Source organism: Eubalaena glacialis, chromosome 16 (genome assembly GCF_028564815.1).
Source record: "Eubalaena glacialis isolate mEubGla1 chromosome 16, mEubGla1.1.hap2.+ XY, whole genome shotgun sequence".
Classification (NCBI taxonomy): Eukaryota; Metazoa; Chordata; class Mammalia; order Artiodactyla; family Balaenidae; genus Eubalaena; species Eubalaena glacialis.
In genome coordinates, this window is record NC_083731.1 from 76,584,582 (window position 1) to 76,608,378 (window position 23,797).

Consider the following 23,797-nt stretch of genomic DNA (forward strand, 5'->3'; position numbering starts at 1 on the left):
CCCCTGGGAACCTGACCTACAGCAGTTGGTTCCAGGAGTCCACCAACCATGAAGGAAGAATCTGGAATGGGAATTTGGAACTGAATACCCATTGGCTTGATCACAACACCGCACCATCGTTGGTAATAGGTGGAGTGCAGATAGCACCTGGTGTGCCACAGCCGTGCCAAAACTCTCCACCCACTGCAGCGGTTCTCAGTGCTGTGACATTACTCCCCAACCTCCCCCTAGGACATCTGGTAAAGTCTGGAGACAATTTTGAGAGTCTCAGTTTTGATAGGTCGGGGTGGGGGGAGTCAGTGGTGCTTCTGCCATCGAGCAGATACGGCTAAATATCCGACAATGTACGGGAGAGTTCCTGCACCACAAAGAATTATCCTGTCCAAAATGTCAATACTGTTGAGGATGAAAAGCCCCTGAGTTACTGGTAGAAAAGAATCTGCTTGCTGGTGCGGTATTTCGGGTGTTGAAGAGGTTGGGGGACATTAGGAAAGATAAGAACGATATAACGAGGTGGTTCTTAAACTGAAACTTTGAGGGTGACTAATCAAAAGCAAATCACACTTTGAGGCGAAGCGTGAAAGTCAAAGATCCCTTGCAGCTTAGGAAGAGCCTCAGGTCTCCTACAGGAAAACCTTGGCATCAGGCTCAGTGCTTAATTATAAGGGTAACTGATCTCGGGAGAAGTTTGAATTCTCAAGCTAAACAAGTCTGTTTTGCAAAGATTAGAGCTGAGACCTAGAGCAGTGGAATCTCAGACTTGGGATGTGACTTTTGGGTCAACTCACCTGAATGCCCTGCAATCCAGATCACCTCCACCTCTCTTACTGCGACTGGCCCCCAGCTCCGCCAATGAAGATGATGTACAACGCTCTGCCTTGCAAGAGAACATGTGCTCCTCTTAGGCTCTACGCCTACCTCCCTTCCTGACGATCAGACCAATGACTAAGTTTACGTAACAACAAAATCCAGATAGCCAAGTACCAGGCTTGCTAACGGAGACAAAGGACCACATGTAGAAGTAGTCGTGGGACCAAGGCAACATGAACAGAACAGTATACGTGGGGCTCGATCCCACCTGTGCTGGATCCAGGGGGACAGGATATAGAGTCGGATAAGTGAGTGTTTGTTGATAAAAAGTACTCTCCTGTAAAGCAGGACATAATATTCAAAAAGGCCCTTGGGAGATGGTGCTAATCTGTTGCTAGGTTGGCTCTCAGAAGCTTGGAAAATAAAGGCTCACACTAAGTGAAACAGAAATGTCGTCATAGATGGTGATGAAGGGATTAAAAACTCAGAGAGATGGGAAGGCCAGAGTGAGTATGCTCTATGAGGCTTCTGTTATTGTGGGATTCTACCACCCCCGTGTAGTCAGGGAGCCCAGGTCTGTGATGACATATCTTATCCTCAGCCTAGCCTAGAGGATGCAACCACCCTTGAGAGCTTTTCTGCAATGCTCCTGCCCCTCCCACATTATTGCTTAATAAACAGTGTCTTCTAGGCTAGTGTACTTAGATGTGTTAGACCCAAATCCCATGTTTGTTCCCCTACATCTTAGATGTGTCAGATCCAAATCCTATATTTGTTCTGCTACATCTTACTACTTCTTAAGTAATAAACAAACAAACAAACAAACAAACTCAGTAAACTCCTCACCAGGTGCTGCCTGAGTGGGCATAACCCTAAGGTCATCATGCTACTCAGAGGACAAAAAAACCCACCCTAAGTGGACACAGGCTGCCTCATTTCATAGTTGCATCAGCAAAGAAACGTACTCTTGTATCTTCCACCTTGAGCGTGAAAAAAAATCTCCCCTTGCCTTGGCGTTCCTTCCCAGCTGCCCCAATTTTTCAAAACCCCATGTTCCTGGGTGTTCACATGGCCTACTCTGCTTACCTTCTAAGATCAGATGAGTGCGAGCATTTCAGCATGTTAAATCTCTTATACACATTTGAAATTTCACGTGATGAAATGTCATTAATCCCAGTCAACTGACAGAATCTACTAGAAGTTGAACTTCAGTAAACTTTATAAAAAGTTACAGCACTGTCACTGGCTGTTTCATTGAGAAACACTTACTTGTACTTTAACTTTCAGTATATTTATAAGGTTTTGAATTCTAATTTTGTACTTTTATCGTAGAAGATCTCCATCTCTCCATGGATTTCTAAGGGAGTTTCTGACAGTTTTTAGGAAATGTGCTTATTTCATATGGCTCTACTGAAATTTGGCATCTCCTGGCAATGTCACCTAGCACTCCCTTTCCTCTTCTCTAAAGCCAGACAAAAATGGATAGAATTCACATATTTTACTCAGTAAACACATTTCAGCCAGAAAATGTTTCAAATATTGACTTACCATAAGATTCAGGTGTAAGATATGTTTTATCTGAATCTATTTTCCTTTTGTATAGCTTCACAGCTTTCTGAGATAGAATACTCTCAATCTTGATGTGGAGCTCTGTTTGAGAGATTCTATGAGGCAAAGCAGAAGGAAACCAGGTGCACGCCACATGTTATTGAATGTAAAATATTTCATTAGATTGTACATAATAGTCTCCAGATGAGAGGGAGTGGCTATAGGAACATCTAAACATTCAATAAAACTGGAGAGAGGGAATAACCCAACAATGTGTCCAAAAAAGTGCTTCACCAAATAAAGAGGATAAGTCCAATAAATAGATGAAAATGAGAAAATATTATGAAATATTACATTTTGTGGAAATGAGCTGAAAAGGAATAAAACACTACTTGAATACATAAAACAGGGAGACAGTAAGATTCTGAATCAAGCTATATGGAGAGAACATTTGAAAGCCTAGATGCTGAGGGCGTAGAAGGCAACACAGACAATATAATTCTATGCAATACTGTATATACATTTAATTAGAGATTTTATTCTACTTACGAGTATCTTGGACCATTTTTTGGTGTATTTAAGTTATTTCATATGCAATAATAGATCAGAAATGCTTACCAGTTTCTACTTTCCTAAGTAATCTCAAGATTTGCATAGGATATGTTCATTCATATTGGAATCTGAATGCTATTTTTGAGTTTGACTCAATTAACATTTTCACTGTCATGAGTGGGAAGATTCAGTATTGTCAAGATGTTAATTCTTCCCAACTTGATCTGTAGATTCAACGTGATCAAAATCCCAGCAAGTTATTTTGTGGGTATTGACAAAACAATTCCAAAGTTTATACGGAAAGACAAAAGACTCAGAATAGATAATGCAATACTGCAGAAGAACAAAGTTGGAGGATTGACACTATCTGACTTCAAGATCTGCTATAAAGTGATAGTAATTAATACAGCATGGTACTAGCTAAAGAACAGGAAAATGGATCAATGCAACAGAATACAGATCCCAGAAATGGACCGACACAAATACAGTCAACTGATCTTTGACAAAGGACCAAAGGCAATTTAATGGAGAACAGATAGTCTTTTCAACAAGAGGTTTTGGAGTAATTGGACATTCATGCAAAAAAAAAAAAAGAAAAAGTCTAGACATATATCTTACATCTTTCACAAAATAACTAAAAATGAATCATAGATCTAAATGTAAAATATAAAACTTCTGTAAGACAACATAAGATAAAATATAGATAAGCTTAGTTTTATGATGAGTTTTTAGATACAACAATAAAAGGATAATCCTTGAAAGAAAAACTAATCACTTGGAATTTATTAAATTAAAATCTTCTGCTCTGTGAAAGACACTGTTGAGAGAATGAAAAGACAAGGCACAGACTGAAACATATTTCTGATAAAACCTTGTATACAAAATATACAAAGAGCTCTTAAAACTCAACGATAAGAAAAAAAAATTTTAATAGGCAAAAGATCTGAAGATACTTCATTAAAGAAGACATGCAGATGGCATATAAACATACAAAAGATGCTCAGCATCATATAGGATTAGGGAACTGCAAATTAAAACAATGAGGTACCACCACACGCCTATTAAAATGGCTAAAATCCAAAAAAACAGACAATACCAAATGCTATAGAGACTGTGGAGCAACAGCAACTCTCATTCATTACTGGTGGGAATGGAAAATGGTACTTTGGAAGACAGCTTGGCAGTTTCTTACAAAACTACAGTCTTACTGTACTATCCAGAAATCACATTTCTAGATATTTTCCCAGCTGAGTTGAAAACTTATGTTCACACAAAAACCTGCACACATATGCCTATAGCAGCTTTATTCCTAATCGCCAAAAAATTGATAGCCACTAAGATGTCCTTCAATAGGTGAATGCATAACCAAATTGTAGTAATATGGAATATTATTTAATGATTAAAAGAAATGAGCTTTCGAGCCATGGAGAGAAATAGAGAAATCATACAAGTATATCAGTTAAGTGAAAGATGCCAGTCTGGAAAGGCTAATTATTATATGATTGCAACTATGATATTCGGGAAAAGAGAAAACTACAGAGACAGTAAAAAGTTTGATAGTTGCTGGCGATCTGGGGAGTAGTGGTGGTGGGAAAGATGAATACATGAAGTGCAGGGGATTTTTAGGGCAGTGAAGTTATTTCATATGACACTGTAATGGTGGATATATGACATTATATATTTGTCAAAGCCCAGAGAACTCTACCACACAAAGAGCAACTTTTAATGTAAACTATGGACTTCAGTTAATAATATTGTATCAAAAGTGACTCATTAATTGTAACAGATGTACCACAATCCCACAAGATCTTAATAATAGGGAAAACTGTATGTGGGGTAGGGGTGTATATGAGAACTCAACACTATCTGCTCATTTTTTAAAATAAGTATAAAACCATTAAGAGTAAAGCCTATTAATTAAAAAAATACAAGATAAATGGAATTTGAGTATGAAAATTTCATCGATAGATTTTTTATTCCATAAAAAACCTTTTTAGATACGTTTTAAGAAATTAATGTTAAATTTTGCTATAGTGCCAAAGAAGAATATCCATCATTATCTGCAAAGGCTGTTAAAACACCCTTTCATTTTTCAGCTACATACCTGTGTGAAGCTGCATATTCTTTATGTAGTTCAACCAGAACAACATGTCACATCAGAGTAAATGTAGAGGTAGATACGAGAATCTAGCTGTCTTCTAGTAATCCCAATATTAATGATTTACAAAAAATTGAGGAATGCCAGTCTTCTCACTAATTTTTGAATAAATATTTTAATAAAAATTGTTATTTATATCAGCTTATTATTTCAATTTTTAAATAAATCATAAGTACTTAAAAAAGTAAGTGGGGAGCTACTTTGAGACTAGGTAAATATTTCATTTCTTTCAAACTTTCACTCTTTTTTTTTTTAAACATCCATTGATTATTCTTTCTTGAATCAACTTTTACTGTGGTGGTGACTGCCAGAAGGGGCTATTCTAAATTCATCATTCTTTCTGGCTTTAATGGTTGGCATTTTACTGTTATGTAGAGGAATCCTTTCTTTCACTCACTTATTCACTCATTCATTACATATTTATATCAACATGGACTCATGGATTCCAATCTTACTCAATGAGTTATAATTAATTGTTATCATTATTTATTTTGCTGCTGAAATTGTCCCATATTTGGACAGTAAGAGCCCTTTTAAGGTGATTCCTTTGCTCCTTTGCCATGTCCAAATATTCTTCAATCCCTTCTTTCCTTTCTGGTACCACACAGAATTCCAGCTCCACCTTATACCTTTCTTGCTCTGGAATCATCCATTTTCCCAAGGAGTCCTGATCTTCTTCAGTGGAGAACGGTATTTATAAACCAAGATCAGGCTGCTAGGTGTGCTCATTGCTCCTGGGCTTCTAGAACTTCTCAGCAGGCAGAACTAGGAATATATATACACACACGCATATGTATATGCTCACTTGGATCTGTATCTCTTTCTATACCCATCCATCTATTTATATATTAAAAACCATGAGTTCACAATTCCAATCCAACACTTCAGGATTTATTCTCACCTTCCCCATTTCTATTTTTGCATTTTTTCAAGCAGTGAGAAATCTGGTTTCCGTAATTCTCAATATATTCACTTAGTTTTTATATGCCTGTATATAACTAATTTTTTTAACCATATGAGTCATGTCCTTTGCCTCAACACCTCTATGCATGGACGTTCCCTCAGGCCAATCAAGGCCATATTCCAAGCATCAGTTTCTCTGACTATATGTCATTCTAACATGGTTAAAGTCTTCCTTTCCCATTGTACTCTGTCATATTAAAGGAAACAGTAAAATAAGTTCTTCTTCTTCTGTTCTGTATGATATCCGATTGGCATTATGTTCCTATTCGGGGTCAGCTACAGAATTTGCAGCCCCGCTACTAAATGAAAATCTGGGGCCCCAGTAGGGGCAGGAAGTAAATCTTCCTTTCCTATCGGTAACCATCATAACCATGGCTGACTGGGTGACCCTGCCCCCAAGGAACTGCATCCCGTAAGTTGATACACACTTGGATCTGGATCAGGTGCGCAAGAGAAGCTTGCCCCCATCAAACATGCTATGACACTGCCTGCCCAGGGATGGGATAACCATCACCCCGCGGCTCCTCTAGACACCACAAGGCGTACACAAGTGACCCTGACCTTCCCCGTGACCCCTGCCCAAGCTGTCGTGGGAGTGAAGGGCAACAAGAAGAACGTAGACCTCATCCTACCAACATGGCCCTGTTGCTACCCTGGGTGGAAAATGGCAGGGGTCAGGGAGTGGAGGCAATCAGGGGAAGCAGGACGGGACCCAGGGTGTGAGAGGGTAGGAAGCGGCAGCTCAGAACTTCCCCCGTGGAGTCCGGGAGGTGGGGGAGGTGTGGCGCTGGCAGTTGTGTGTGGATTCAGGCTCCAACTTCTGGTGTATTATGCACCGTCGCATTGGACTTTATCTCAAAAAGATATACTTAAGGAAAAAATTATTAAGAATTTCAAGACGGTGAAAGTAGAGCACTAAACTCCAAGCGCTGGGCCCTTTTGAAACTCGAGCCCTGTGCCACTGTACCGGTCACACGTTCGTGAAGCTGGCCCTGTACCTGTCACCGAGTGGGGGATGAACACGCATCTCTGCCCTGGCTGCTCAACACAAGATGGCGGTGGCAACGCAGTCGGTGGGAACATTAAGAGGAAGTTCTTGGAAAGAGTAGAAAGTGAAGCCATGCGGCATGGAGTCAGGTCGGGGAGCCAAGGCACAGGCAGTGGAATGGATGGACGCGAGATATCCCACCCTAGGACTCCCAGAGAGTGGACCTGAGGTCCTACTGGCACACGGTGGGACTCCGTACGCCATTTGTAGTATTTGTGTAAATGTGACTGCAATTGTATTCAAAGGATGTTCAAGCTGGAACTCTGGTGAATTTGCACCTCAGTCTTTTCCTCCAGTCTACTGGCTTATCAGCCATTGAGACCATCAGAGTTTCTTCTTTGTTTCTGATATCCTTGATATGTGCTTGTCACATAGAAGGTGCTCAACAAATGTCAGCTGCATGAATCAATGCTTGAAGAATGGAAATAAGCACCCACACATGTTCAAACATCACATTCAAGGTAATTCAATCTAGTTAATACTCTACTTGGTTTAATTCCTAGTACTATGAATATATTGTATTTCCTTTTTTTCCCTTGCTAAATTATGGGTCTCAGTAAGGAAGTAATTCCTTCTGAGAATCAAAAAAAAAAAACAATGTGCAAGTCAAATTTTGGAACGTCCATTGTGGTTTGGAGTCTGCATGCGTGTACCAGTGAAGTGAGTGCTACGTGAACAAAATAACCAGGCATCAAATCCAACAGTTACTTAGTATCACATCAAGTAATGGTTTGCATTAATTTATCCAGTGCTATAAATCTTTGTCGGCAACTTGGTCAATAACTTTGAAGCGATAAGAGAGGAGTGAACTGTGAACATGAGTGTGGGTCCTTGGAATCTGCACACGGTCTCCGAAGTCTAAGTGACAGCAGCACCCATGATACTCATTCTTATCTCTAACCCATTTCTTAATTCTCCCTGTTGGGAGAGATTAAGGTAGAGATGTTAAGACAGAACGTTGGGAGAAGAAATTTGCATTCCCTCCTTTTCCTTTGCACCTGCTGGGAATCTGCTTTTGAGATTAATGGCCAGTGACAAAGACTGCGCCTGTCAGGCTTTATCCTCTTCAGATAAAGCTGGTCCTAGGAAAAATTCTCAACTTGGTGATGTTTCCTATCAGTGATCTCAGTTTCCCCTTTCTCTCCTTATCTTGACTTGGGTACTTAGTGTTGTAATGGTTTTTCTACTGTACTTGATCAAAGAATGTTTGCAAGATGTGATGAAGAAAGCAGTTAACTAGAGTTAAGAGACCTGAGTTCAAGGTCAAGTTCTGTATCTTACTGGTTACATAACCTTTTGAAAATCACGTTATCTCTCTGAGTCTCCACTTCTTCATCTGTAAAATTGCTATATTGATACCATCTTGTGAATTATATACGTTTATAATGTAACATTATGATCTGTTCATATATGAACCCTTTAGACGTTTTATAGACATACATACTGAGTGATAAATTTGATGGGTTAGCTTTTCCATGTTCATATTAAATTTAGTAGAGAATTATTATCTTTGCCCTTTGGCCAGATAAATAAAATTATCATGGTGGAGTTCAGCAAGTAAAGTGTGTTTATGTGGTTATACACATTGGATAAGAGGAGTTGGGAAAGTGGACATTGGAAAACGTATGTAGCAGCCTACCATCCTCATTTCTGTTTTGAACTTGGTTGATTAAGCAATTATATTCAGGTGTGAGGAAAAGGATACTGAGCAGTTGGGAGAGGAGTGAATGACAGGAGTGAGAATGTCAAAAATGGATTGAAGATGAACATTCCTGTCATCCCTACAGCTTGCCTGTATTCATTATGTTCGGGGCTTAGCTGTTGTGGGTCTTAAAATCAAAACTCATTCTTTGATACCTATATGAACATTAACATATTGATAATGACTCAAATACAGTAGTATCAGTATGTAATTTTGCCTTTGCTTAAAAGATGGTGTGATAGGTAAATAAATGTTTAAAACTTAGAAAAAAATGAGAGATACCGTTATTTGATATATTACAATTAGGGCATAACAATCAAAAGCATATGAGAAAATTTCATAATTTCCCAATTGAAGTGCCATAAAAATTGCCTGGGTTTGTTTCTCTTGACATAATAATTTACCAAATTGTGAAACACTTTTCTACTCTCATAAGGAAAATATTAAACTTTAAATTAAGCATTAAATTATCATTAATTACCTGCCTTACCTAGTCCAGAGAAGTCGCCTGTTATCTATGAACCCCAAAAAACATTTAAATTGTTTTAAAGACATTTTAATTTCTTTAATAGCTAAAGAAAGAGATTGAAATTTTAATACTGGGAATGCATTTATTTGCTTCCATATATTTGTCGACAGAAAAGATGGCACCCTTAAATGGGGTAGTTAAATGTAGTCTAATAAAGGAACTATTTGTGAAGTTGTGGGCTGGACTGGAAAAAAAAAAAAAAACAACAAGGGATGACACGCCTCAGGACTAGCAAACACAGGAAATTCTTAGCATCCTAGACCTCAAGGGCAAAGCGAATTGGAACCCATGAGAAAACGTCACCGTTGCTTTCACTGTGGCTGTGATTATAGGAGAGGGATGCCAAGCAGGCGCTCTGGCCTTTGTAGTGTGACAAAACCACTGCCAGTCTGCAGCCTGGCAAGGGTTAGCTGGGAGATAAATACTAGGACCTCACTCTCCTTCCACGTGCTAATACTTCCCATGGGCCAAATCCAACTGGAAGTCAGAAGGAGCCTGTGCAACTGATGGAGTTCAGCCTCCCAGGGCACAGAGCAGGATGGATAAAAACAGAGTGTGGAAATGAAGGGGAAATAGAAAATCTCTTGCATCTACAACATTCATTTTGTTAAAAATATTTCTCCTTACAGCAAATTTCAATCCTCTCCCCGATGCATATTTCCCTTTGTTCATCTCTAAGAAAAACATACTAAGTAATGGTTGAAGACACATAACTTCTGTTTCTCGTGCTGAATTTTTTCAACTACATTTCAGCCTTTCCTCCCTGTCTCTGTTTACAAATATTTTAATCTTTTCCTGTATAAGGCATAGATACGACTGGACTTGCTCCAATATCTGGAAAAGAAGTTCTCGCTTCTTGAAACAGTAATTATTAAGAAAAGTTTTCAGTGTCACAAACTTGATGATATTTCATGGCATACAACGCTAGCTAACCGTGAATTTGTTTGGGAGTTTTGTATTTTTTTTTCCAAAAGTCAGTATTCAGTAGCTTATACAAGTATTAGATTAAGGTATGGGTTTTTTTAATGGAGATGCTTGGTTTTCTCAGAATGATAGGTGGAAATATAAACACATGTACATTGAATACTGCATTTGTTTACAAGAGTTTAATAGATTACCTTGGAGGAGTTGGCATTGTTATTGTTGAACTGTATCATTGAAACAATCCTTGGATACATTGCTCCCATTCTAAGTGTATGTTAAGATAATATGAACAGAAAAACGTAACTACCCACTAGCAAATTTGCAGGTAGAAAATATCTTCATTGGATTTTCTAAAAGTTAGGCAATAGAAATTATGAATTACTTGAACTTGAAAAGAGAAAACATACTTATGGCATCCTTATTTCTCCCCTCTGACGCTATTAGAATGCTTTGTAATGAATGCATAGCAGTGACAAAGAGGAAACACATTTAACCTTTTCATCCACATCTAAACTCATTTCCATTTTCTCCTTGGCCCTTGAGGAGTGACTAACAGCAGTAATTATTTTTTCTTGCCATCTGAAATTGTGCTTCTATTTTCCTTTAAACTTTGATGTGGAAATCACTGCTTCTGTGCAACTGGGGACTCTAGCTAGAAATACCATTTGACAAAATGCTGAGCTGAAAATTAACCTGAAAATAGCAGATGAAGTCATTTTTATTAAGTCTAAGTTTGGTGAGGATGAAAAATGCAGTGATGGATTTTGTGTATCTCAAATAACTTCATTCGTCTTAAGCCCAAGATGCAGTCTGTTTTTCTGCTTTAAATGTGATGAACTCTTAAGTTTGAGGCACACATCAGTTCCTGAAAAATAACTTTAACGGCTCTTTCCTCTGTCTAAAAGGGCATAAAACAATCTCACTGTCGTCTTAAAACCTAATAAAACTATTAGATATAATGTGATACACATAATTTTTATAAGATAAAGAATTAGTATAAGGCAGTTTGAAAAAAGCAAATGATATGGTTATGATAGAAAATTGCATATATTATATATTTTAGTGGGCTTTTAAAGTCATGGTTTAGGATATATTCTCCATTGACTCCACCACTCATTGACTAATCAATTATGAATTAACCATTAAATGTCTGTCTCGTGTAGAATACTGTACCTCCCTCACCCTGGAATAATATAACAAGTTGATAATTTGATGTATTTTACAATGTACAGAGAAAAATGTTCACTACTAAAAATGTAAGGTTTGATAAGAATAAAATGAGAATAAAAGATCACATGATGATAATCAGCAATTATCATGATTATTTGTTAAAAATTATTATTTACTTTAAACTTATTTAAGAAATTCTGTGTATAATTTAAAGAATATTAATGTTAGAATCAAAGGCATGTGGATTTAAATTCAGGCTTAAATATTTATCACCTGTGAGGCATTGGGTTATTCCAATTTTCTGGGTCTCTTTTCTTATCTGTAGCATGCTGTAAATAAAACTTACCTCATGTGGTTTTTGTGAGGATTAAGTGATATAATACCTCCAAGAGTGCCTGGAACAAAGTAGAAATGCAAAAATTTTAGTTTTCTGCCTGCCTTTTTGTTTTCTTTAAATTCAGAAGCCATAGAAAATTATAAGAGCAAATTAGATTAAAAAAACTATTATAAAAGGGCATGTATTATGAAAATGTTAGAACAAGAGGAATCTAATAAAAATCATTTATGTTTGCTTGTTTATTAAATACTTATTTAATATTTACTATGTGACAGGCACCAATCTAAGTACTTTATAAATATTTATTCATTTAACCCATATAACAACTCTATGAGGTAGGTACAATTATTATTTTCCATTTTTAAAATGAGGAAACTGAAGCACAGAGGGGTTAAACAACTTGCCCAAGTTTACACAGCTAAAACGTGCCATATTAAAATAAAGAACCCAGGTATTTTGTTTCCAGAGTTCACGCTTTTAACTACTACATTGTGCTACATACTTATGCGAGGAAGATGATAATAACAACAATAATTATGGCTAACATTAACATTTTACTTAACTTACACTTCCTAAGCACCATATATTACAAGCGTATGAGATAGGCATAATAATTATTCTGTCTTAAAGGTGAGCAATGTAGAAGCACAGAGATGTTAAGCAACTATTCTTTCTTAGAGTAGAAGGTTGAAGGAGTGTACTTTTACACAAAACTTGTTTCAGTACCATAAACATTTTGTGTGTGTGTTGGTTTTTTTTTTAACTTTTTATTTTATATTGGAGCATAGCCGATTAACAGTGTTGTGATAGTTTCAGGTACACAGCAAAGTGACTCAGCCATACATATACACGTATCCATTCTCCCCCAAACTCCCCTCCCATCCAGGCTGCCACATAAAATTGAGCAGAGTTCCCTGTACAGTAGGTCCTTGTTGTTATCCATTTTAAATGTAGCAGTGTGTACATGTCAGTCCCAAACTCCCTAACTATCCCTTCCCCTCACCCTTCCCCCCTGGTAACCGTAAGTTCCTTCTCTAAGTCTGTGATCTGTCTCTGTTTTGTAAATAAGTTCATTTGTATCATTTCTTTTTAGATTCTGCATTTAAGCGATATCATACGATATTTCTCTTTCTCTGTCTGACTTACTTCTCTCAGTATGACAATCTCTAGGTCCACCCATGTTGCTGCAAATGGCATTATTTCATTCTTTTTAATGGCTAATATTCCACTGTGTATATGTACCATTTCTTTATCCATTCCTCTGTCGATGGACGTTTAGGTTGCTTCCATGTCTTGGCTATTGTAAACAGTGCTGCAGTGAACATTGGGGTGCATGCATCCTTTCAGACCATGTTTTTCTCCAGATATATGCCCAGGAGTGGGATTGCAGGGTCATATGGTAGCTCAATTTTCAGTTTTTTAAGGAACCTCTGTACCATTCCCCGTAGTGGCTGCACCAATTTACATTCCCACCAACAGTGCAGGAGGGTTCCCTTCTCTCCACACCCTCTCCAGCATTTATTGTTTGTGGATTTTTTGATGATAGACATTTTGATTGGTGTGAGGTGATACCTTATTGTAGTTTTGATTTGCATTTCTCTAATAATTAGCGATGTTGAACATCTTTTCATGTGCCTGTTGGCCATCTGTATGTCTTCTTTGGAGAAATGTCTATTTAGATCTTCTGCCCATGTTTTGACTGGGTTGTTTGTTTTGCTGATATTAAGCCACATGTGCTGTTTGTAAATTTTGGAGACTAATCCGCTGTTGGTCACATCATTTGCAATTATTTTCTCCCAATCTGTGGGTTGTCTTTTTGTTTTGTTTATGGTTTCCTTTGCTGTGCAAAAGCTTTTGAGTTTAATTGTGCCATAAATATTTGATTAGATGAAATATTGCTTCTGTTCAAGTCTTAACCACATTTATGATATCCACTTGATAATCACTCTTCTGTAAAAAAAGACTAGTTGTCCAGGATGCTTATACATTTTCAGCCTCCTGAAAACCTCTACTGGTCACCAGCAGAGACAACAGGACTCTATTTGCACTTGACATGATACTGTTGCTGTAACAACCTGCTACCCAGAGAAACCTCTGCCATTCTCTCCTTACAGTAACCCAGAGAGCTCCATTATTACCCTTAGCAAGCATGTCTGGGACTGCACCACTGGTAGGTACATTTATATGTACCTGTCGATTCAATTTGTCTAAAAACAAGTCCCGTTCAACACATACAATGCTCTTCAATCTGTTTCTTCTATTTTTCGCACAATCTGTTCATGCCCTAACCATTTATTTTATAAGTAGTCCCTCTGCCTTTAAATTTCTTCCCTTGCCCTCTAATTCATCTTTCTATTGCTACCAACATTATATTTTCAAAACATAGGTGGTGATTTTTTTGTGTTTTTTAGTTTCTTTCTGTTTTCAAATATCTACTATGGGATGATGTCCAAATCTCTTGATATGGCAAATTAGAGATGCAGAGATGATGTGCCAGTAAATAAACAAAGATGCACAGTATATTCATGTTGAACTATAACATGAGTTTTTGACATTATAGAGATTACTAATTCCAAATAATCTAAAATGATGACCTTGAAAGAAATTGTTTATCTGGGGTAGAAAACAATAAGTAACCATGAGTTTAACTGTAAATTATATTCATGGATTATTCCTACCTCAAGTGTTTACACGACATGGTTAGTTTTGTAAATGTTTATCTTGAAGTAAATATAGACTGTCAAACTTTGTGGCTAAATTTTTTGGTAGAATAACTATCAGCAAGTAATACAATGTAAATAATGAGTTGATAATAGGTAGATTTGTACTAGGAAAGTAAGTGATTGATGTTTTTCAAATATCATTCTAGTTAGAAAGTGTAATGATGCAGTGGGGAGGAGTTTTCAAGCCTTTGGAAAAGTGCTTCTGCAACTTCATACAACCCACACTCCAACTCTGACTGTGAAATTGTTGCTCAGTTTGAATTCTCAATCCACAGAACAAGTCATTATGAAAAACGGAAAAAAAGGAACCCGCACCCCATCATGTTCTTAGCAAAACCACATCGCATGCATTCAGGCTACAGGGTTCCAAATAGTCCAAGCTATTTCAGAACAACAGTGTCTATTTTTCGTTTTGAATTACTGCAATTTCAGTAGCAGCTGTTGCACTGAAAATTATAATGGTCAACGTTTAATCAGTGCAGTGTTCCCCCCCCCCTTCATCAATCAATCATTTGCTTCAGCTACCATAAAAATCTCAAACTTTAGTTAACAGTAACTTTAAGAGCCTCATTAGAATCTAGCCCGACCTACTGATCTCCCATGATTTCCCACGGCTTCCTAACATGCAGTCTGGGCTCTGTTTCAGCAGTTCCCTTAACACCAGCCTCCCTTTGCTTTTCCTTACTTCGCACATCTTAAAAACCATCTGTTTTTCCCCTACGCTGTACAAACACTGTCTTTTTTGACATCAAACGCTAGTCTCACCTCCTCAAGAAAGTTATCTTTGCTTATGCTAATTTAGTTTTATATGATTTCCCCATATCTAGACTTCTAAATTTCATCTTGAACAGTACTTCCTGGTCTTGTCTCCCTAACTTGATCGTAAATTTAGAGAAACAAGAATCATCTCATATTTTTCTAGCTCCTTTGCAGTATATGACTCCATACAAGTGTCTCTATAAAAGAAATATCTTGGAATATCATTGTGTGTTAATACAACATTCATTCCTCTTTCTTCTGAGTTTCTATAATACTTCACATAAACTTAGGTTTTTATTCTGAGGGTCTAGACCTTGTATACTATAGTTACTTTTATATGTCTCAGCCTTCCTAAGGAGCTTAAGTTCATTCAATCATGACAATAATTCTTTGAGCACCTACTCTATACTCCAGGCAGTGTGCTAGGCACTGGAGAAAACAAAATGAGCCAACACCTGCCATCAAAGAGCTAATAGTCTAGTGACCTTCTGTGGGTGAAAAGCAATTACATGAGGTAGGATGGGGGATGCAGCAAACTTGTGGAAAGGGCTGGGGGACCTCAGAGGAGAGAACCACTGACCTTGTTCAGTATGGGAAGGACAAAATGATTGAGCTGGGTATTAAAACAAGAGCAAGACTTCACCAGTAGAAGAGATAGTTAAGGGGAAGGATATTTAAGTAAGAACAGTAACTAATGCAAACTCCCAGACGTAGGAAACAAGCATGGTGTGTTTAGGGAACAGCAAGCAGTTGGATGAGAAGGGAGGGTAGTGATGAAAGAGAAGGTTGAAATGGCAGATTGGAATCAGAATACTATTCACTGATCAAGCATTGCTTGATCCTTGCAGAATTTGGCTATCTATTACTGCTCAAGAAATTAAAAATCACATAAATCTAGAGTAACAACTCAGACCTGGTGATCAGAATCATCAAAGGTGGAGTGAAAAGTACTCTGTGTAATAATATCATAACAGTTTTCAAGAGATTGATTGGGATTTCAATCACTCTCTTTCTCCTTCTTAGTATTTTTGCCTTGAACAATTCCAATTTCCAATGCCCCTACCCCACTTTCTTCTTAAATGTCATCCTATACGTACACTTGTACTTACATCTATGCCAATATAGAATATATGATGATGATACATATTTTTTGAGCACTTGATACATGCAAGGCACTCTACTTATCTGTTTTCATATATCACCCTTATAATCAGACCCATGATACAAATCACTTACTGAGCACCGAGAGGTTAATTACCTTGCTCAAGTTCACACAGCTACTAGATAGTAGAGCTAGGATTTGAAACAAATCAACCTGACTCCAGAAACCTTACTCTAAATCACTGTCAGCACCCTGCCAAGTACAGAGCAGACTTTGTCACTACGCCAGGCTATGGATAAACTTTCCAGATTGTAACCACCAAGTGGGGTCTTCATTAGAGACTTACCTAAGCCTGGGAGGTGACCTGAAATAACACAGTGGGAAGAAGGACAGAGAGCAAATACATACAAAAAAGTTGTTTCTCTCTCTAACTACCTTTACACTCGGGCAAGCAGGTCCTGACAATATCTTTGTGCTAAGTGACAACCTGACTTGAAGCTGAGAGTAACTCAAGAGACCCCTCTCTCCAAATAGAAGACTCTAACATCAGACTGGGAATCTCCAAGTTAGGTGTTAGTAGGTGACCACAGAATTCAGCTTCAGGACTTTGAGCAATTTTTAACTGAAGGTTTGCCATTAAAATGTTTCTGGATTCAACTTGTATGTGGGTGCTTCATGTTTGAAGACCTTCTCGTATCACCATATCTTCTACTTATACCTAATTGTTCTCTGTGTTAATCAGAGGGGTGTCAGTTTATGGAATAGCCAGATATAGCAATTCCAGCAAGCTTAGTATGTATGGCATACTAAGTATGTTCAGCAGAGGAAGTTTCTAATTTGATAAACTCAAAATTAAGGGAGAGAAAGATTTTTAAAATATGTAAACATAATCATCAGAAAGACACTATTTCTTATGGTTAATAATGCCACATTATTCTCAGGCAACTCAGTATTTATCAGTATTTTTTCTCTTCTTTCATAGAAAATAAGATGTTTAGCTGGGCAACATGGCCATCAGAATGAAGACTACGTTTCCCAACCTCCCTTGCAGGAAGTAATGACCATGTGACCAAGATCTGGCCGATGGGATGAGAATAGGAATATATTGCAGCTTTTCCTTTCATCTTATCCTGCTCATTTTATACAGCTGCTTGGAACTAGGATGGGATGCTGAAGTTCTATCTCATATTATGAATAACAAGGTCAGAGCCTAACGTTCATGGTATAAAAAGCTGGAAGAAGCCTGGGTCCCTGAGAACTTTTTGAGCAATACCTTCACATCATTCCTGGATTGCCTGCATCCGCGACATTTTTTTTAATGTGAGAAAAAATAAACCTCTATATTTTTTAACACACTGTTATTTGTTTTTTTTATTTTACTTGAAGCACAACTTAATCCTAATTGAAACAGATTAAGGACTAACACCCACAAAACAAAGAATTTTATCGTACCAAGAAAAATATATAAAATAATCTAACACTGCAATTATCAAAGACAAATAGATAAGCTAACAACGGATATACAGGATGCCAAAATGTGTTCATTCAGTGATTTTAAAATCATTTTAATCTTTAATTTTTTATTGTGAACTTTGTCCTACATAGAATAAAGGACACATAGCACATGCGCACAGTTTAAAGAATTAAAATAAAAAGAGCACCTATAGGCCCATTACTGAAATGAATAAGTAAAGCAAGCACTGTCAGTATCTTTGAAGCCTTGTGTATGCTTCTCCATAATACATTATGCTGCCCCTCTCTACACCCCAGAGGTAACTTCTTCCCTGACTTTGTGGTTATCACTAAATTGCGTCTCCTGCAATGTATTATTCTCCTCAAGTAATGTTGGAAAAGATTGTTTAGATTTGTTTTTAGCCTGACACAAATAAAATACCAGTTTTTTATTGTTAGCATTGAAAGAGAAAAGAAAACACATGATTGACTAATTCAGATTTGACATTTCCAATCAATGTTTTGGCATCACGAAGTCACCAAGAGTTTGCCCCAAGGTTGGATGAGTCTTAAGACTTTTCCAGTTTCAAAGTTCTTCAAATAATAATTATTGATTAGTATGAACAACTCCTGAGGTGTATTTTGTACAATAATAAGTGATTTTGATTTGAACCATTTAGATTTCACTTATCGATACCATGTAAAACATGAGAATATGCTCTAAAGACATGTCATTGCCATAGCTCACATGTCATTTTTTTCTTTTTTCAGAATTTAAAAGCAAGGATATATAATTATAATTGTGTTTATATTTAAATTCATAAATATTACTTTCTCCATCATTATGGAAATACTGGATTCACATATTTATTAATGACTTTAGGAGACAAAAGACATGACAAAGTGAAATTTCTGCTATTTGGTCAGTCTGAATCCCCTAAGATAGGACGTACTTTTTTTCTGATATTTGCCTCTATTTGTACCTTAACATTTGTGCCTAATTAAAGGAGTGTAACACTGGTTTTATAAATCAAATTATTACTGAGATTCCTTATGTACACAATACTATAAATATGCATGTGTATGAATCTCTCATTTGTGTCAAGTCATAATCATTTTGGTTTCAATAAAAAGGGAGTGACAACTGCTTAGGAAACAACTTGCTTTTATTAAAACTGGCATATTTGCCGTTAAATTAAGCACCTCTTTTGCAATTTATTGTATAATGTTAATAGTTTCACTATTTTGACATGGGGTATTTATTTTCCATATTTAACATTTGGAACTGTTATGTAAGCAGCTGACTCATCATGGGATTTAATCCGAGCACTCAGTGTGCTTGCAATCTCATGGAAGACTTAAGACAAGGAAACAAATTAAGTGAATATAAGACCTTAACAAATAGGCATATGAATCAATAATAAATAGAATTCATTACTAAGAATATCGATGAACCAGAGCATCTCATTCTATATGGATGCTGAATTAAAGTTTGTTCAACTTATGGTAATTACTAAAATACCTTCTGTTTTTTTTTGAAACAAGATATATATTTATATATATATATGTCATATATGCCTGAGGGGCAAGAAATACATATAAAATGTTTTGTACTTGGTCAACATTGAAGGAAGAAACGTGATTATTATAGACTACGACATATCCATTGTTCATTGCAGTGATGTTGACCTGATATATTGTTAGAGAATCACTTGAATGGCTACAAGTTACATGCCTATCAGTTTGTGTTATCATAACTAGTCCTTAGCCATAGACAACCAGATGCCCTATTTCTGTCTAGATCACTGGTTTTCTAAAGACCTAAAAGCTGCCGCTAAGCAGTCTCTACCTTCCCCACATTCTAATAAAATAGGTTAAACACAAAAATACCTGTGATGTAGGATAAAATCGAGAACTCTTGTATCCTGTGTTTGGGTTTGAACCCTGACTCTGTCAAGTATAACAAGCTGTGTGATCTTTCAATAATTGTTTAAGCCCTTTGTGCCTCTGTCTCTTCATCTCTTCAAGGTGGGGAAAAAGTCACATCTAATAAGATTGTTGTGAGAATTAAATGAGATAACACAGGCTAAGTCCTTAGAGAAGAACTCAGCACATAACAAGCATTAAAAAAAACCCAGCATTATTTTCATCTCAAGTTACACTTATAATTTATAGGTAAGCAAATGAGTCTAGAAATCTTTTACTTGAGATATCAAAGTAAATCGTGGGTGGATATGGGTAGATACAGTAAGTTCCCAGAGTCTGTGGTCTTAATAATATGCTCAGCTCTATTTTATTTCTGAGAATTAAATTCCTCACAATACTAGGAATTATGGCACTGGACATTTAAAAATTCAGCTTTATCTATATTTTGCTTACTTAGTATCAGAAGTACTTCATAAACATTTCAACCCTATCAATATTTCAGAGTGACAAGGCAGGGCTATCGTAGTCATCCTTGTTTCCACATGATTAGCCCCTCTTACAGATAGTAGGTGTTCAAAAAGTGTTAGTTGAATGAGTACAGTCAGGCCTCTGTATCCTCGGGCTCTGTATCCTGGGATTCAAACAGTCTCGGATCAAAAATATTTGGAGAAAAAAAAATTTCAGGAAGTTCCAAAAAGCAAAATTTGAATTTGCTTAGTGCTGGCAACTATTTACATAGCATTTACATTGTATTTACAACTATTTATGTAGCATTTACATTGCATTAGGTATTATAAGTCATCTAGGGATGACTTAAAGTATACGGGATGTAGGTGGGTGATATGCAGATACTACGTCATTTATATAAGGGACTTGAGCATCTTCGTATTTTGGGGCATCTGCGGAGATCCTGGAACTAATGCACCGCGGATACCAAGGAATGATTGTAAATTCTTATTCATGGTCTATCTGCTTAGCAATGACAAGTGATGATCTGAAAGCATTTCTTGTTTCCTCATCCCAGTACCCTTCATGTGATTAGGTCTATATACCAGTATATATGCATTAATGGCTTTAATTTTTACATTATTCTCACCTATATCAAAATTCTGGATTTCTCCATGAAAATCATATAACTTCAGGTTATTCTATAAAGTAAGTACAAAAAGAATGCCTTGTCATTAAGACAAACAGCAAAATTTAATGACATCAGAGCACTGATTTGGAGACCACATTCATTATTCTAAGTGTCCAACAGAGCGTGCTGATGCTCTGTATGCAGCAGTAACAATTTAGAACAGTAGTAGTGTATCAGATTTATTTCAACTATTTGGTTTGCTTGAAATAGTTGAAGTAAAAAGTGAGACTATATTCTTAATGGAAACAAAGGTTCAGCAACTTTAGTGCTATATAATGCACGGGCATGTGCCCTGTGAAAATAAAAAGAAGAGAAAAATGGAAATTGTGAGTTTTCCTTTTTATATGGGTTTACCATATAGCATCCTACCCTATGAATATAACATTAAAGCTCTTACCAACTTATATATACAAAAACTCTGTACTCTTGCTCAGTTATAGCTAATATTTTAGGCTTCCGTGTTAAAAGTATGTATGTGACCTCATCAGCAAGCAAAAAAGCAAATGGAAAAAATCATACCCCAAATACCCCAAAAGGTTAATTTCTATTCACCTCCTATATTTCATGGAATTGACAAACATTTAGACAAATTAACTCTTAGCTGAGGTTCAGGAGCAAGTATTTCTGGGATTTGATTTTCTGTGTGTGTGTGTGTGTGTGTGTGTGTGTGTGTGTGTGTGTGTCCTATGGGAAATTGACCATAAACTTTGATAAATAAGAATGCATGCTTAGGGACATGGTAGCCTGTCAGCTCCTCAGCCTGTATGATTCTATCCAATATGACGACAATTTTCAACTCGAATGTTGAAACAGACATTTGTCAACCTATTTGGCTGTCCAGTATCCGAATTGCCTGCCTATATTTGGAGTAATATTATGAGATCTTATAAGCCAAGGAGGGAGCAGAATCAACCTTCTATTATGGAAACTGAAAATGCCAGAGGCTTGCTTTCCCATCCTTCTTTGCATCTGGGCTTGGAAGTTCGGCCAATCACAAGCACCTAACCCAGGGATGGAACTGGAGCCCTTTGGACCCAAAGAAGCGGAAACTCATGAGTCTGTAATGGAGTAGTTCTCAGAGCACTGGGGCTTGCAACACACACAGTAATACTCAGAGCTCAGTGTGGAAATGTGTCTTCATTAGATCAGTTCCGTGTATGATGTGGGCTATTGTTTCCAGCTATATAACGCGAAGTCTTGTTCTCCAGCCCTCCTGTTGATTCTGTGAAATGCCTAATTCTTTTTTCAACTCACATCAATCAAATTCTGTTGCTATTCAATAACACATAATGGTGATATACTTGTCATTTTGAAGTTGTTCTTCTCAGCAAAAGTCGTTTATAGCTCCTTCCCTGCATTACTGTAGGACATAGAATTTAATGGATTGCATAAATCAAAGGGGAACAGCCCAAACACTAAGGTTGGCCAGGAGAGATAAAACCAGTGAGCAGAGCCATAGACCTGTGGTGATTACAGCAGGTGGCTAAGGTTGGATGAAATAAGAAGATGCATTCCTCTACAGTTTCCTCTTAAACTGGACCTTGAGCAAGTTCATGAGCAGAGTCTGAAAGGAGAGACTCTGAAATCAGAGAGCAGCGGCGAGCAGAGATAACTTGGGATGAGACTAACACACATACCATATGTTCAGTGGAGCTAAAAGTGTAAGGAAAAGAGAAATAGAAACTAACAAGCATAGGATATTAGAGGAGCTCCATTAGGGTCAGAGTTCCTCAAGGTCTGTGGCTTGTATCACTTTATCTCTAGCACGTAGCACTGGGCTTCACACTCATTAAACAGTTTGTTCTCAGGAAATACTTTCTAATCTAAGGATTGTTCTGGTTGGTGTCTAAATAAAAATATAAAGTGAAAAAAAAGAAGCAAACATAAAATATTTTCTTGTTGCCTGTCCTTTGATGAGGAAATATGAAAGTTTGTATCAGTAGCCCACAAAAATGGTGTATGATTTTACTGAATGTATTTTAAGTGTAAAGCGCAGATAGTCCTCATTAGTTTATATAGATTCTATTAACTAATCTCCAACACAGTGCTTTCTAAAAATCAATACGTAAACAAATGGAGAGAGAAAGCAAAAGGTAGAGAGAAAAAGAAGGAAAGAAAGAAAGGAAGAAAGAAAGAAGAAAAAAAGGGTTGAAGGAAGGAAGGAAGGGAGGGAAGGAAGAAGAGCACCTGCATTTTTGAGGCAGTCAAGTGACAGTGCCCACAGGACCAGCCATGACTCTGATGACTCCCACTGGGGCCATCTCTTTGTCCCAGAGCCCTTTGCTAGCTCTAGTGTGCAGGATGAATAGTCTGTTTGAAACAACTACTTATTTAGCTCAGGGCTGAATTCAGGGAAGGTAGTAGCTGAATGACACTTAGCATTGCCTTTGACAGAGAATGAAGGAATTAAAAAATAACTAAAAAACAGCAACATCAAAAAATAACAAAGCCTACTGACAGATCTCTAGCATTTGGAGTTTTGAAATTTCTATTTCACACTTAAAAGAACCAAAGTAAGGTAGAGCCTTTAAAGAAGTTAGTTATCTCTAAATTACCTCTAAATTTGGTACATTTTTAAATGACCTTGACTTAGAAAAATTGTGTTCAGTTAGGTTTATTTCTGAAATCCCATTTTCCTTCAATATATTGGGTTGGCCCAAAAGTCCATTCGGGAACCTGAACAACACAATACATCAAAACATAAGCTCCTGGAGGACAAAATTTTCCTTATATGTTTGTCTCTATATTCCAACTGTCTAGGATAGGGCTTGATATGGCAGGTGTCTAAAAAATTAGTTAAATGAACTAATAAATGAAGGGAACTTCTCTTTCATCCTCAGCAAGCTGCTGTTGTCTATATTTTGATTTTACGACAAGATCTAAAATCACTTGAATGAAGGTATAAATGGCTGAACAGTAGTTTAAAATAATTCCCTTACTAAGGGTATATTATTTG

At 37.0% G+C, this 23,797-nt stretch overlaps 1 long non-coding RNA gene across 1 annotated transcript in view; it reads left to right on the top strand.

Annotated features, from left to right (window-relative positions):
* Nucleotides 1-17,658, top strand: part of LOC133076497 (uncharacterized) — a 106,940-nt gene extending 89,282 nt beyond the window's left edge. The window contains exon 3 of the long non-coding RNA XR_009697542.1: nt 17,308-17,658. This is a non-coding gene — a long non-coding RNA (uncharacterized LOC133076497). The remainder of the gene's footprint in view (nt 1-17,307) is intronic.
* Nucleotides 17,659-23,797: the final 6,139 nt, after the last annotated feature.